Source organism: Vulpes vulpes, chromosome 5 (assembly GCF_048418805.1).
Source record: "Vulpes vulpes isolate BD-2025 chromosome 5, VulVul3, whole genome shotgun sequence".
NCBI lineage: Eukaryota > Metazoa > Chordata > Mammalia > Carnivora > Canidae > Vulpes > Vulpes vulpes.
Genome location: NC_132784.1, coordinates 88,053,233 through 88,068,782, shown reverse-complemented (window position 1 = coordinate 88,068,782; position 15,550 = coordinate 88,053,233). Strand labels below are relative to the sequence as shown.

Sequence of the window (15,550 nt, the reverse complement as noted above, 5' to 3'; positions counted from 1 at the left end):
AAATATCTAGTAGCCGTGGCCTAGATGTAAAATGAGCTATCACAAGTCCCTTCTTGGAGGTGCTCTTCCAAGCACCATCCCAATATACACAAATATCAAATCACTATGTGGTATATCAGAAGCTAACATAATGTTATATGCCAATTATACCTGAAAAGAAAAAAAAACAAATTTTACAGTTTGTGAATCTTATTTTGTAGCAAATAGAAAAGAAATCACAGTAAAAATAATAGATGTGTAAATTGAATGGTAAGTTATAATGCAACAAGTCTTATGGGAAAATAGATGAGGTTGAGGCAGATCAAGAATATAGAGTATGGAGGAGAGGGCTGAAATGTGGGAAAAGTCAGAAAGCAGAATAGGACTTAGCTTTGTGATATCCAAGGAAAGAGTGTCCCCAGCAAAGATTAATAACCTAAATGGATTAATTCATTTAAAACTCATCAGATAGAATATCTGCATAGATAGCAGATGATAACTAAATGTGATTTCTTTTTATATTCTCTTAATGATTTAAAATTAATAATACCTAGAATCATGGAGTGTGGCAAACTGGAAGAACCCTTTGAGATGATCTCTGTTAAGCACACCATCTACTCTATACATGAGCAAATGAGGTGAAAATGTCTTACTCAGCTTCAAAATCCTGTTTGCAATAGAGCCATATTTGTACTCTTGACTCCTGGGTTCCTGTTTTAACCATTCGAACATAGAACTTGTGGTGTCAGCTCTAGAACCAAGTAATGCATTTGCATTTTCACTGGGATACGAACAGATGTTTGTGCCCCTCCCCCAAATTCTTACATTGAAGACTTAATTTCCAGTGTGATGATATTTGGAGGTGGGGCCTTTGGAAGATAAATAGGTCATTAAAGGTAGAGCCCTCATAGGTAGGATTAGTGCTCTTATAAGAAAAAAACACGAGGTGATACCTCCTCCGCCATATGTGAGGTTATAGCAAGACGGTGTCCCTCCCCCAACTAGAAGGGGGGCCCTCCCCAGAAACCAAATCAACTGGTACTTTGATCTTGGCCTTCTTAGTCTTCAGAACAGAAATTTCCTGTGTTTCAGCCACGCAGTCTCTGGTGTTTCTGTTACAGCTGCCTGGACTAAGGCAGACCTTGATGTCTTTAGGCTCCTATGTCTTATGGCTATAAGGTGAATATAGAATTTCAAAGGCTAAGATAGATTGGAAGGGATGAAACCCTGGCCCAGGAAACCCTAGACCTCATACTGAGGTCTTTCTAATCCTCCCTGTATAATAGAGGACTAAAATAGAGACCAAAAGCCGGGACAAAAATGAAAGTTTAGATCTTCTTCCTTTTCCGAGTTGAACATACTTGGCCGACTCCATCAGTCCACAACGTGGGCGTGATGCCTCTTTGTAAATAAATATTAATGGAAGCAGGTTTTCTCCAACTTCGATTACAGCTGGGGGGAGCGTGTTAGGCTGCTCTTAGGCCTTTCTTCTTTCCCATCCCAAATTTAGTTTCCCTCAGCTGTAGGCCATGTGGGATGGGCGACCCCATGGGGGTACTAACTGTGTGGATAAATCCAAGGCAATGCCAGTGGGCCCCTTCCCGGATGGCGTTCTGTGTGTCACTGCTTGGCTGTAATACACTCTAAATAATACTTGTTGTTTGAGAAGCTGGATTGACGAATGCAAACAGCACTGTTCAGGTTTATGAACATCAATTAATATTCACCCATCTGTCTCTCTGTACTTCCTGCTTCTCCACTTATGCAAATAAGACTGTCAATTAGTCTGGAGGCTGACGGGACATTAAAGAGTCGTTTGTTGTGATGTGTTTGCAATACATAGACTTTTTGTTTTCTTTTCTTAGGACAGAACCTTATGAATCTGACTCTAAAGTATGGAAACATAAATAACCTTTAGTTATATCAGAGTTGGTCTTTGCATCTGCAGCGGAGACAAAATGTTCTGAGAATGGGTATGTTCGAGGTGAAACTTGGATAAGCCTCCTAGTCAAAGGAGAAAAGAAAAAGGATTGCTTTTAGGAGAGAAGCAGACATGAGATTAGGGGCTAAGCTTTAAAAGTCTGCATCTGTATCATTATTAAATTATCTAATTAATATTATTTAATAACGCATATTAACTAATTTAGAGCAAATAAGCTTGTTGACCTCTCACTTTGTAATTCCCACATCAGGTCTCTTGATATCTGCAACCTATTAGCTTTATAAGCGTGACATTATTATTATTCAATTAAAGTTCTAGGTGTCTTGGGAAGACACGAGATGAAAGGTGATAATTTGGTTTAAAATGCGGCCGTTTCCTTGTTATTGTCAAGTAGACAGCATGTCTGTTTAATTTTGTCAGTTAACATTTTAATACAATACATATTTCAAGGATACCACGTTATACTCTGGTAGAATTTGCCACAGTATCAGTAGCACCTACCTATTGCCTAATGAAATCATAGCCCACAAGTACGAGATGCGATAAACTCAACAGCATTTAAATGCTTCTCCCTCATATAGTATTTTCACTTTTTTTTCCCTCTTGATATTTAATTCACTTAATCCCTGGTATGTAAAGTATAAATAGATGCAATCTCCATAAAGTCCTTAGGGTTTGGCACACTCCTAGTTACCAAGTAGTGATTCTCAGATGGAGAAATTCTCAAGCTTATCAATCCTCCCAGAGCGGGGAATACAGGCCTCTATTTCCCAAACACGATTGATTCATTGTTGCTTTAACTGCTTCCAGAATGTGAAGTTGGTTTTTTTCTCATTCTCATCTCTGAATATCAATCTGTCCCTAAATTCTGTGTAAGACATTTTTTAGGTCCTGTGATGCGACTCCCAGATAAAATGGCTTTGCTGTCCCTTTTCACATACAAGCCAACCCGTTTATGACAGGACCTATTCTCTGTACCTGTGAGTGGCGCCGGGAAAGGGCCAAGGTGATCCCATCCTGTTTGCACTCCCAGTTGTCTCAAATCCAATCAGGATGACACGGCAATCGACGTGAGAATAGCCCGGCTGCCCTTAACATCTTATTTCCGGCAGTGCGTGTTAATCAAACTATATCCCCTCCCGATCGTATCCTGAGGAGCACATCCTCATAAGAGATAATGAGGGGAGGAAAGAGTTGCTTTGATGAGGACAAACACGGTTTAAGGAACAGGTATTTTTCTCCACCTGCATGAGATTAGGAAATATTCAGTTTGGAGTCAGATATTGATGGCTTAAGGAATTTTTCTATCAATGTCCAGCTTTGTGACTTTGCAGAGGGATTTTAACTCTCTGAGCCTCCCCTTCTTTTGGGTTCCGGAGATGTACACACACACACACACACACACACTCATCCCATTGGTTACATTGAGTTGTGGTGATGCAAATAAAAATGAACATGGAGGTGCTTTGTCAACTTTGAAGCACCGCAGCAAACTGAGTGCTCCCAAATATCTCCTTTCCACTAGCTGTGGCCCCTTGCTCTCTCATGAGCATGCTCGGACTACTCCCTCCCACTCATGCTTCTCCTTGCTCCTGTGTTAGTTTACTGGGGATGCCATAAGAAAGTACCACACACTGGCTGGCTTCACAACAGAAATAACTTAAACAATAGTTTTGGGGGCCAGAAATATGAAATTAAGGTGTCAGCAGGCTCTTTTTTTTTAAGATTTTATTTATTCATGAGAGACACAGAGAGAGAGGCAGAGACACAGGCAGAGGGAGAAGCAGGCTCCCTGTGGGGAGCCCGATGCAGGACTTGATCCTGGGATCCTGGGGTCACGCCCTGAACCAAAGGCAGATGCTCAACCACTGAGCCACCCAGGTAGCTAGTAAACGTCTAGAAGATTCAATTCTTTATGAGGGCTGTGAGAGTAAAATCTTTTCTAGGGCTTTCGGTTTGGCTTACAGACAGCTGTCTTCTCCCAGTGTCTCTTCACATTGCCTTCCCTCTGTGAGTCTGTTTCCAAATGTCCTCCTTTGATAAGTAGACCAGGCATATTGGATTAGTGACCGCAGTAGAGATCTCATTTTGACTTGTAAAGATCCTTTCTCCAGATAAGACCCTGTTCTTAACTGGGGTTAGGACACCAACATACCATTTTTTTAAAAAAGATTTTATTTATTTATTCATGAGAGACACAGAGAGAGAGGGAGAGACACAGGCAGAGGGAGAAGCAGGCTCCCTGCAGGGAGCCCAATGCAGGACTCAATCCCGGGACTCCAGGATCACACCGTGGGCCAAAGGCAGGTGCCAAATTGCTGAGCCACCCAAGGATCCCCAACATACCATTTTTAAAGGGATGCGATTCAACACCTAACAGCTCCTGAAGAGCTATATGGCTGCCTACCTTGTCCCAAGTCTTTACTTTTTGGGGGATCCCTCTCTGACCACCCCATTGAAAAATGCACCCTTGTTCCCAGGCACGCATGCATTCTCTCTCCCTCTTTCCTGCTTTGATGTGGTTGATCACGCCTACTACCACCAACATACTATTTATCTCAGTGATTTACTTTGTTTCTCGTCTGAATCCTTCCACTTGATCAAAAGCCCCACAGGGGTGGGGACCTTGGTTTGCTTTGTTCTCTCCTGTCTTCTAGTCACAAAAACAGTGCCTGGCACATAGTAGATGCTCAATAAATGATTCCTGAATGAAATGCAAAAGTGATGCTTCTGTGGCACCTGCCCTCAGGGTACCCAAGTTTTGAGCCACATTATCTTCCCTCTCAGTATCCAAGTAGGTGAGAGCAGCCCATCTACGTGGAAAAATTCCCTTAAACAGCCTATTACTAAAGCGCTCTCTAAGTCCCAGTCAAGCTTAAGCTTACTGTATTCCTCAGGTAAAGTTCTCAGTGGGAAAAGTCGAGGCAACAGGTTTCAGGCCATTATATGGTTTATTCTTTTTTTCTTTAGAACTAGCACAGAGTTTTAATGCTGGAAATATCTATTTAGGTAGCTTGAAGGGAGGAGAATAAAAATTAGGGGTCCAGACATTAAGTGGTGATGAAATGCCAGCAGGACGTTACTTGACTTCTGCGTATCCACTTGGGGAACTAGAGACTCAGTTCACTGCTGGTAAGCCTCGAACTCCATGCTGGATTCACTTAGCAATAGGACTCATTAAAATAATGAGTCTGTCCACCCAAAATTTGGCTTCAAGATCACTTCTGGTACTTAAGCCTTTTAGTGCCATGATTTTAGAAAGAAATAAAAAATGTGTTTTTTCCTTCTTTCTTTCTTTCTTTTTCTTTTCTTTTCTTTTCTTTTTTTTTTTCCAGCTCTTCTTTAGCAAATGAAGCTCATAAAGGTGCCAGTGACAAAATAAATCAGTTATCTGGTGCTCTCAGCTGAATATAGCTGCTGTTATTGTTGGCTGATGTGCCTCTGGGGAAAAGGCATTTCAAAAAGGACTAAATCCACACATAGTGTTGCTGTAATAAAGCAACATTTAGCAAAAAATCAACTTTAGGAACACTATATTAAGGCTGGAAGCTAATTTACAGGGAAGGCTGTGCAAAATCCATTATTTCAATGCCATCTATCTGTAGCGGACTCAAGTACTGCCAAGACTAGGTGTGAATTCAAACTATTGCCATTTTCTGGTGCAGGCTGCGTGGTGTGCCAGAAAGAGCTTGTGCTCATAAGTCTAACAAATGCAGCTCAGACACGTACTAACTGTAATTTTGGTCAAATCTCAGACCTCCTAAACTCATTTTTCCCATCTTTAAAATGGAGCTAATGGTTTTGTCTCGAGAGGTACATGCAAAGGTTAAGTTAAAATCTTGGAAAGCATGCACTGTTGGTTGTATTCCTGCTATCCTGGGGGTTGGTGATACCATTCTGTATTCATTTAGCCCAATCACGATGGCTCATTTCTCCATGTCAGCACATACATGTTCCAACTACTGATTTCTGCAGATTGGGTGACCACGAACACATCTGCTCAGTTCTCCAAGGCTCAGTTTTCTAATTTGCAAGCTGTGAGATCAAAGGCAATGATAACGATAGGAGCAAACGACTATGGAGCATGTGCCATGTATGAGGCACTATGCTAAGTGTCATCAGAATCCTGTGAAATGGGCCTGATTGTGATGCTATATTACAGATGCAGAACCTGGCTTCCAGACAGTATGTCACTTGCCCTCTGTAATACAGATAGAATGTGGTTTTAAAAAAATAAGGCAATTCTTATAATATCTGTAGAGATTTAGCAAGATTCTTTTTTTTGTTATTGTTATTATTAGTGGCTTTCTCATGACCCTCATCCTCATGTCGTCCATAATCTCCTTTATGACTGTGTGATCTTTGTGAGAACAAGGAGTGTATCACAGGAATATTATTTGTTATTGTTAACTAGAAAACTGCATAGACAATAAGTGCGTGAAAGAGAAATAAAAAAAAGTAAAGATAGGAAGTGATAGAAGGAGGAAGGAAGAAGACAGAAGAGAGAAAGGGAGCTTCAGCTGGGAAGCACCTGCATGAACTCTGAAATATGTTGACATAATTATGTTGACCCAGGCTCTCTTCATAGATATTCGAAACTTCCATTTACAGAAAAAAAAAAAATCTCACTTACAAGGAGAACTCTTATTTTTCCTGCAAATCCTTATTTATACTTCCTGTGTGTCTCTGTTTGAACACAGCAGTTGGGGTCAGCCTGCTGCTAAACTTCCTGAAGAGGAGGCTAAAAGATATGTATGTCTTACCTGAATGGCAAACTTTGTGCTCCCTTCACCCGTATCTCCCCTCTAGGTATTAACTTTCTTCCTTTTATTCCTCACACTGTCAGGTTTGGGATATGGAAAATGTTTGGAATTTGTAAAAAAAAAAAAAAGAAAAGAAAAGAAAAGAAAATCAGTGCGTATTTAATAAAAATGATATGGCAAAGTTTTCATTAGAAAAGGGTGTACGTACTGGGCAGCCCAGGTGGCTCAGCGGTTTAGCGCTGCCTTGGGCCCAGGGCGTGATTCGAGAGACCCAGGATGGAGTCCTTCATCGGGCTCCCTGCATGGAGCCTGCTTCTCCCTCTGCCTGTGTCTCTGCCTCTTTCTCTCTGTGTGTCTCATGAATAAATAAATAAAATCTTAAAAAAAAAAAAAAAAAAAAGAAAAAGAAAGAAAAGGGCATACTTGGGCCTGGCAGTCTAGAAGGATTTCCCTTTCTCTGCCACCTATCTATATAAGGATGCTGGAAACATTTTCCTTGGAAAGCTCACCTTTTGACTGTCAGTAGTAGATGTTTTGGGAACTCAGAAAGACATGAAGGTAAGGATATGGGCCTTCATAGTTTTTTTTTTTTTTAATTTTTATTTATTTATGATAGTCACAGAGAGAGAGAGACAGAGAGAGAGAGAGGCAGAGACACCGGCAGAGGGAGAAGGCAGGCTCCATGCACCGGAAACCTGATGTGGGATTCGATCCGGGGTCTCCAGGATCGTGCTCTGGGCCAAAGGCCGGCGCCAAACCGCTTCGCCACCCAGGGATCCCCCTTCATAGTTTTTATGGTAAGTATATCCACACGTTTTAATACAAAAATGGGTAGTCTTCAGCAAAATCACTGCTGACAAGATTCCATTTATTTATTTATTTATTTATTTAGATTCCTTTTAAATTACTTAAGAGGGAGTCATGCTTTTGTCTTAAAACCCAAGGCCATGAGGCATCATAAAATTTCAAACATCTAATTCTTCTACTTTCTCGCTTACAGAGGCTACCACTTTGACCTATCTAATAAGAGTATGGTCTCCTTCAGAAAATCTATTATTTTTCTTCTTTTTATTTTATTATTTATTTATTATTTATTTTTATTTTTATTTTTTTAAAATTTTTCTTCTTAAAGAAAGTAAAGAGCACAACTCTGTTGTTGTTGTTACCATTAAACTGTCTTTTCAGGGTACCCTGTATCCTATCCTCTTCATTCAGGCATGGTGAATATTAGAAACTAGTGAAAATTCATTTCAATTCAACAAATGATTTCTGATGATCTGTGTACGTGGCTATCTTTTGTGAATGGGCAAGCCCAAGAATTATAAGACGGATAGTAGTTTTCAAGAAGTGTACAGTTTTGGTGACTATATTCTATGTCAATAAAATTGGAAAGGAACCACTGTATGCTACCTAAAAATGCAGATTCTTGGCTTTTCTCCAAAGTTGGAAGTTCTAACAACACTGGCTGGTCTTTGAGTGGGGATGATACTGAGGTGACACACAGAAGCAGCTGCTAACTTTGATTTTGTCACACTGCCCCCTCAACATCTCCCTTACACCGTTGACTGGATGTCATTTGCCACTGATCATTATGGTTTCACTTTTGACACCTTTTATCAAGTCCACATCCTTTTCCGTGTCACCTGCCTATCTCAACATGAAGTTGAGGCTGCAGGGCCTTGTATGGGGTATATGGTTTACAAGAGTACATATGGGGTATATGAACTTATAAGTTCATAAGGACAGGGCTTTGGAGTAATCAGGGAAGCTTTTCAAAGAAAGTAAGGCTTCAATTGGTCCTGAAAGAAGGGTGGGGTTTGGTTGGAGGAGAGTCACGTACATTTTAAATATGTCCAGGAGCATCTACACGGGCTCAGTAGCAGGAAGGCACAGTTCCATGGAGAGGACTAAGAAGGTAAGACTGACGAATGTGGCAGGATTTGTAGAAAGTCCTGCCTGACTGGCCTAGAAGTTTTTATTATACCCTGGAGGTCACGGAGTAAATTAAGATGGCATTTTCAGATTATTTTGGTAACCACGGTGTGCCAGATGTCCTATAATAAGAGAAAATGAAGCAGCACACTGCTTAATATGCTCCTAGATGGTTCCATTTACAACAAGCTAGACACCCATGTGCTAAGAAAATAAAAAAAATAACATAAAATAAAGTGAATAGCAAATGTATAAAATATAATAATCAGTTGACATGTATACTGCAGCTCATAAGTATATAAACAGTTATCAAAAAGACAAAGAACAAAGGGACATGATAAAATATGAGCACTGACCTGTATTGTTCTGTGGAAAAGGGAGAAGGGGTTTGAATATAGTTGTATGGAGCCTGGAAACTCAGCCTTGGCTTACACATTTAGAATGTGAACTTGATATATCTGCATAAAACCAGACCCTTAAAGGGATGGGTGAGACTAAATGTCCCCATTGGCCAGAAGCTTGCCTGTCCACACCCTAGAGGGCGAGGGAACAAGGGAGGGAAGAGAGGTTGATTTTCCTATGAATGAGAGCCTGCTCTTGGTAAACTCCCAAGCTAAGGAACTGTTATAAAAAGTGGTCCCTGTTGTTATGACCTCTGTTGGAAACAAATGGAGAACCTACAGTCTGGGCCTTCAGAGAATCTCTGCAGATAAATGGCAATGCAAGGTATACTTACAATACCCAGGATGTAAATCCTAATAAGAGGAAATGTCTTCAGACCCATGAAGCAGCAGGCCCAGAGCTTTAAGAACTTTAGCAAACAGGAGATTTTGATTAGAGACCAAAAAAAAAAAAAAAAAAAAACAGTGTTTAAGACGATTAGCACATTCTAGAACCCAAACATAAAATGGTATGCAGAATCACAGCGATCTCCCCTTTTTTAAGCACTTCTTTGTTTTTGTAGGGGAGGGAGGTGCAGAGAATAAATGATTTGCCCACAGCAATGCTATTTTTTATAATGCAAGAGTAAAAAGGAGACTTTATATTTCTGATTCTAAGGCCACGGTGTTAGGGCAAACATATAAAGAGATGTGGGAATGAGAAAGAAAAGGAAGGGAAAGTGGAATCAATGTGATTTGGTGATTCTTTGGTTCTAGCAGAAAAAGAACTGTCAAGTATCACTAGCCCCAAAAAGCTGGGTAGAGGATTTAGGTTTCCAGCAGCTCTGTTTATGGAAGACAGGAAATGACATCAGAGAAAATTGCAATGTTGGCTTTCCTATCCATAGCATTCTTGGCTTTTATATATTTAACTGGCATTTACTAAGCAGCTATCACAGGCAAAGCATCAAGGTCAGGCAGTAGCACAGATATAGAGATGATGGAATGAGTCATGGTCTGTCATTTAAGAAATAGATGGCTTCGTGAAGGAAGTAATTAGATAGACAAAGAAGTGGTAACCAAAGAAGACAGAGAACGTACTTGCTGTGGAACAGGATGGGGATGGAGATGCGGATGGGGATGGGGATGGGGATGCAGCTAGCCAGACGTGTATCCCCCAGAGCCCTGGGCCCATCCTGAGCATGGACAGCTCTAACCCAGAGCAGCGGCAACACCGCCGCGCTTTCGAAGATGACACGTGAGATCTGAATTCCTTCTGTTGGACTGGCTTTTACCATTCCCCATCTGAAATCACAGGGGAGATGGCTCTGAGCACCCTTTATGAAAGGGTCCACATATCTAAAACACACAGAATGTCAACCCACCAGTTGACCTGAGGCTGTAAACGACCGACATTCTGTAAAACTAGCCATTGTTGCCACTTTGACATCTTTTTGGTGTGTTGTCTTTCTACTAGAGAGGTGAGGGACCCCTTCAGACATGTGTTGCTTAGTTGAAACCCGTAATAATGTTGTTGATTTTTAACTCTTGCCTAAAGGCGCTTTGATGAGGACACTAATAGCAGGACCAAGGGTGTAGAAAAATTACAACATGGTCCCTCTGGGCAGGTTAATTTGGGCATAATTACTGTCGAGGTGTCAGATTGGACACGTGGCCTCTTGTACACTTACCTGAGCACATGGATTCATTTATAGGAAGGAGATTTATCGTAGGAGAAAAGAAAAGTTCTTTGGGCAGGACGTGTTCTAGGGAAACAACAAGAACAATAACCAAAACCATTTGAAATTACAGGAGCCTATTTCTGCTAGAAACATAAAAAAGAAGTTCAAATCTAGAATAGTGGAGGAACAAGGTGTGTGTGTGTATAGGGAGAGAGAGAGAAAGAGAGAGAGAGAGAGAGAGGTGGGGTGGGAAGGAGAGAGCTTATTAGCTTATTTTATATATCATATATATTATATATATGTTCTATATCACATATATATACACATACAGATGCATCCATATACTAGATACATATTTTTTTCCTAAGTAGTGAGGATTGAAATTGCCAAACTGAATTTAGAAGGAACCCTCTTCTCCTAACCCAAATTTCAGAACTCGGTAGGTGGAGGTGTCAGGGCAGCGGGGAGGGACTGGTCGACTTTTATCTCCATTTAGGTCTCCCTCCAATTTATAAAATATTTGGTCAGGGTCTACAATTCTCCTGACAAAGAAGGAGCTTCAGAGAAGCCTTTTGAAAGAGAATGCCCGGCTGTTAGGGTTTGGAAAATAAGAAGCCAGAGGTGAGGTTGACAGGTTGTATAGGGGGAAACAGACAGAACTGACAGTTTATTTTTAAGCATTTCAAACTTTGGCAGATCAATTTTCTGAAAGGGTTTCCTTCTGATTGTTCTTTTGAAAGTAAGAACTGCCGGGGCTACAACAGAAAGCTGACACCCATTCAGTCCAGCACTTAGAAAAAGCTAAGAGGGAAAAGAAAGACTTTCAATTCTTGTCCTTTCTATTTATTGCGGTGTTCAAAGCGGTGAATAGTGGAGTTGGCGCTGAAAAGCATTTTCCATTATGTCTACTGCAAAGTCTCAATGAGTCTCAATGAGTAGGGAGAGTCAGGAAATAAAACTTTTTTCCAACTGGGGGAGTTTGGAGATGTATCCTCACTGCTGCAGACCAAGCTGGGGTGTCTGATAGGGGCCTACAGCTACATGATGAGAAAAAAATAAAATTAGATGGTTCAGGTTACTGCCGTAATGCTACCACTGCATCTTGTCTTACTTTTCAGCACCAAGTGTGCATTTGCTGGCTATCTCTTATCTTTCAAAAATAAGACTTGGAAGGTATTGCCAGCGATTTGCCTGAATGAATCTACTTTTCCATGAGATTCAACTTAGTATTTGACTCGACCACTTAGAATTATTCCCCGTCACCATGTATATTTTATGATAGATTTTTTTTTAAGATCTATATTCACGCCTCTCTACTAGATGGTAAGCCAACAAAAGGGCCCTGGGTATTCTGTGTGGGGTGACCAGTGAGGTGCCTGGCAAGTCATTATACACCTGATACACATTTAATGAATCGAGACCTTTGTCCTTCTTTTTTGTACTTCTTTTGTATATTCAAGCGGAGCGCTCTGTGTGGAGTATGATGCTAAAATGGGCATGGGGCTTTTCACAACTGAAGAAAGGATGGAGTTCTAACCCTCACCTATATTAAGCAGAGACTATGCTAGCTCTGAGGTTGTAGAGATAAATGACACAGTCCATGCCCTGCAGGATTCTAGTAGATAAAAAAGGATGCAAAAATAGATGATGCTGCAAGCGTATGGCTACAGAGCAACGTAAAGCACTAAACGTCAAAGAGAGAACCTTCCATGTCCAAGCAACACTAGAAAAACCCACCATTAAGATGGAAACGCATGGGAGAGATGATTTCCTTTGTCCTGGACGTCAACACGGAGAGGACAGCAGAGTGTGGAAGCATCTGTGGGTCCTGATAAATGACTCCCCGATGAAAGCTCTGTTTAATTTGCATCACATGAGCATTAGCAGTATCATGTTTCTCAACATGACCCTTGGAAAGGGATAACTTTATTACACTATGGTTTGCAAACAGTCTCTACAGCTCTTGGGGAAGGAGCTATGCATCTGTGGAGGGACCAAGCAGGAGCCCAAACTAACGAAGTGCTACTGCTGGGTGGGAGCAGGTCCCATACTTGGTTGCACGCTGGAATCCCATGGAGCAAGTTCCCGTCTGGATGGCAGGCCAATTCAGTCAGCCTCTGGGGGTTGAGCCCAGGTTTCATTAATGCTCTAGATGATTCCAGTGCATAGCCAAGTCTGAGACCAGTGGGTTGGTGTCATGCTTCTCAAGCCCTAATGGGCTAAAAATCACCTGGGAGGAATCTGAGATGCAGGCTCTTGAGTCTGGGATGGGGCTCGGGATTGTGCATTTCTAGCAGGTGCCCAGAGATGCCTGGTGATTGCGGGGTAGGAGGGGCTACAGTCACTCAGAAATTAGAGGACTGCTGATTTGCCAGCCTTCTAGTCTCTGCCCAAAGTGCCGATGGTAAGATGATTGAGTGGTCCTCTAGCTTCTATGTAATAGGTTATGTTTCCTTTTCTTTCCCAAATATCTGATCCAGAGAACAGGGGATTTGGAGGATTTGGCATGAGTTGCTGAGAGGATCAGGCCATGGCCTAGTAAGAATATTAAGATTTGAGATACATTTTTTTTTTCGGAGGGCGGATCTCAGTAGAGTCGGAGGTCACGCCTTTCCTATAGAAATGGGTGATTTAAATTATTGTGACATGTTGAGCGTGTACAGTCTCTTGCAAAAAAGTCTAAGTTAACTGTTTTTGGAATTTTGCCTGACGGCTAAAATAGTGTCCTACAACCGCCTTCATGACCTGGGGTGTAGAGTTACAAAGAAGTAACAGTCATGGTCTCTGGTCTCGGGCTGTTAGAGTTCAGATCCCGCCTCAGCAGCTTTCTGAACGAGAGTCCCCATCCTCTCTCGTGTTCTCCAGAGTGGAGATAAAAGTTAAGACCCACCGCATGCCGTTGCTGGGAGGCCTGCCTGAGGTGGCGTGGACAGGTGCAGAGAGCAGAGTACAGTGGTCCCCCCTTGGGGGTAATATCTTGTAGCCTCATGGCCCCCGGAGAAACCCGGCTTGCAAGTCCAAGCCTTTCACATCACAGGTGGCCATACTGAGAGTTAGAAGATGTGGTCATTTTTGGGCCACTGGGGTGGCTTGGCCACTCCATACTGGACCTTAGGGGATACTATAAAGCTTTTGTGTTTCAGCAAGTGAAAAGTGAGTGAGGAGAGGGTTTTCAGCACAGTGGTAGCTTGAGCAAACGCACGGGTCATGCACAATAATCCTTCCGACGGAAGCACTAGAGGTTAGGTGCCATGGCTTTTCTGGGATCTACATGATAGGATATTGTTTCATCCCATATGAACATTTTCAGCATTTCAGATCATTTTGGGGGACATTGTTACCTTATGATGTACACTCTGTATACTTATGTTTCAGCTTAGTCACACATCTGGCTAAACGTCAAATACAACAGTAAATTAGTTTAGTCTGATTTAAACCCAAAATCAACCCAGGAAAAATCTGAACCAGTCACTCAAAAACAGGTAATTTGCATTAAAAAAAATATCCTTCAGACAATTACGTTGGCATCCTAAGGACAAAGCCATGGGCGATGCAGACAGACGCTGCTGTTTTCATCAGCAAATGTTCATCAGAACATTTGTTGAATGTTCCTACCTTGAGCTCAATGTTACATTCAGAAGGGGAGGTAGCCTTGCCTAAGAACAGGAAACAGTGGATAAATCAAACGTCTGATCAGTTTTATTTTGCTTTACGTTGCACCATTTTAAAGTGGTGAGCTCCATAGCATTTCTGTGGGGTCTTCATTTTACATTGTCCTGTCGAAGACAGGACTTGGAAGGCAGCACGTATGGAGGACGCCCTTTGGGAACAATGTGAGTCCCGCCCGTGGGTCAGGGTAGCCACCGTCGGTGTAGCTCTCTGGCCCATTGCGTTCTGGTTTCTCACATTTACGTATTTCTTTTTTCCTGTCAATGATTCTCTAGGCAGAAGAAGTTGCAGACCTGATGTTAGTTTCATTAAGATTCACTTTGAATTCCTTGCTTGTCTAAGCAGAACCTATTTTTCATATTTGTTCTCTTTTTCTTTTTTTTTTTTTGTACCAAAAAAATCAAATTTTTGGAAATCAGTTCTCCAAAGAAGATGACTGTAATTCCAAACATAAATAAATTTGGTCCCATAGCACACTGCCACCCACAAACCCAATTTTCTGAACTTTCTAGGAGATTATATATAATATAATATAATAATTTAATATAATAATATAATAATATAATATAACATAATGTAATATAATAATTATATATAATATCATTATAATATATTATATATAATATATGTATTATATATATGTTGCAGGAAAAAATTATATAAGAATATATATACATAATTTTTTTTTCCTGCAGCATTTGTCCCTTTCATTGCTTTGTAAGAATACCACATACTTTTAATGAAATAACATTTTCTATTCAATATATGCTCAGACACTGAAAAGTGCACTGAAAGTGCATGGCATTCTGACATCAGAGAAAACAATATTTGCTCTGGGAGCATCCTGTGTCCTTTTTGGTTTTTACTCCTCCCAAGGTTTGTGTGATGATATTTCACTGTAGCTAAACACTATCTGCCTTCATAAGTCATAAGCTCATCCTCTCCAATTTCTTGAATTTCAAATAGTAACTGACACTTGGCTCTAAAACTGAAGAGAATGTCAATAGTAGCTAACATTTATTGAGAGCTTACTATGTGCCAGGCACAGGCTCTCTCTGTCTGCCCATTATTAGATTTTATTCCCCATAATATCCTAGGAATTAACTACTTAGAAACTTGCATCCAGAGGAAGCCACATAGTGAGCCACACAGCCTGGAAGGAGGGAATAAGGATTCCAACTCTGCATTTTAACTTCACTTCAA

At 41.1% G+C, this 15,550-nt stretch overlaps 1 protein-coding gene across 23 annotated transcripts in view; it reads left to right on the top strand.

Annotated features, from left to right (window-relative positions):
* Window positions 1-15,550, top strand: part of LRRC4C (leucine rich repeat containing 4C) — a 1,155,475-nt gene that overhangs the window by 773,395 nt on the left and 366,530 nt on the right. The window contains exon 1 of one of the 23 annotated variants that reach the window (XM_072759177.1): window positions 7,301-7,481. The exons of the other annotated variants lie outside the window; for them this stretch is intronic. The gene's annotated coding sequence lies outside the window, so the exon portion shown is untranslated. Of the gene's footprint in view, window positions 1-7,300; window positions 7,482-15,550 lie in introns of those variants that run through there. 23 annotated transcript variants of the gene reach the window in all.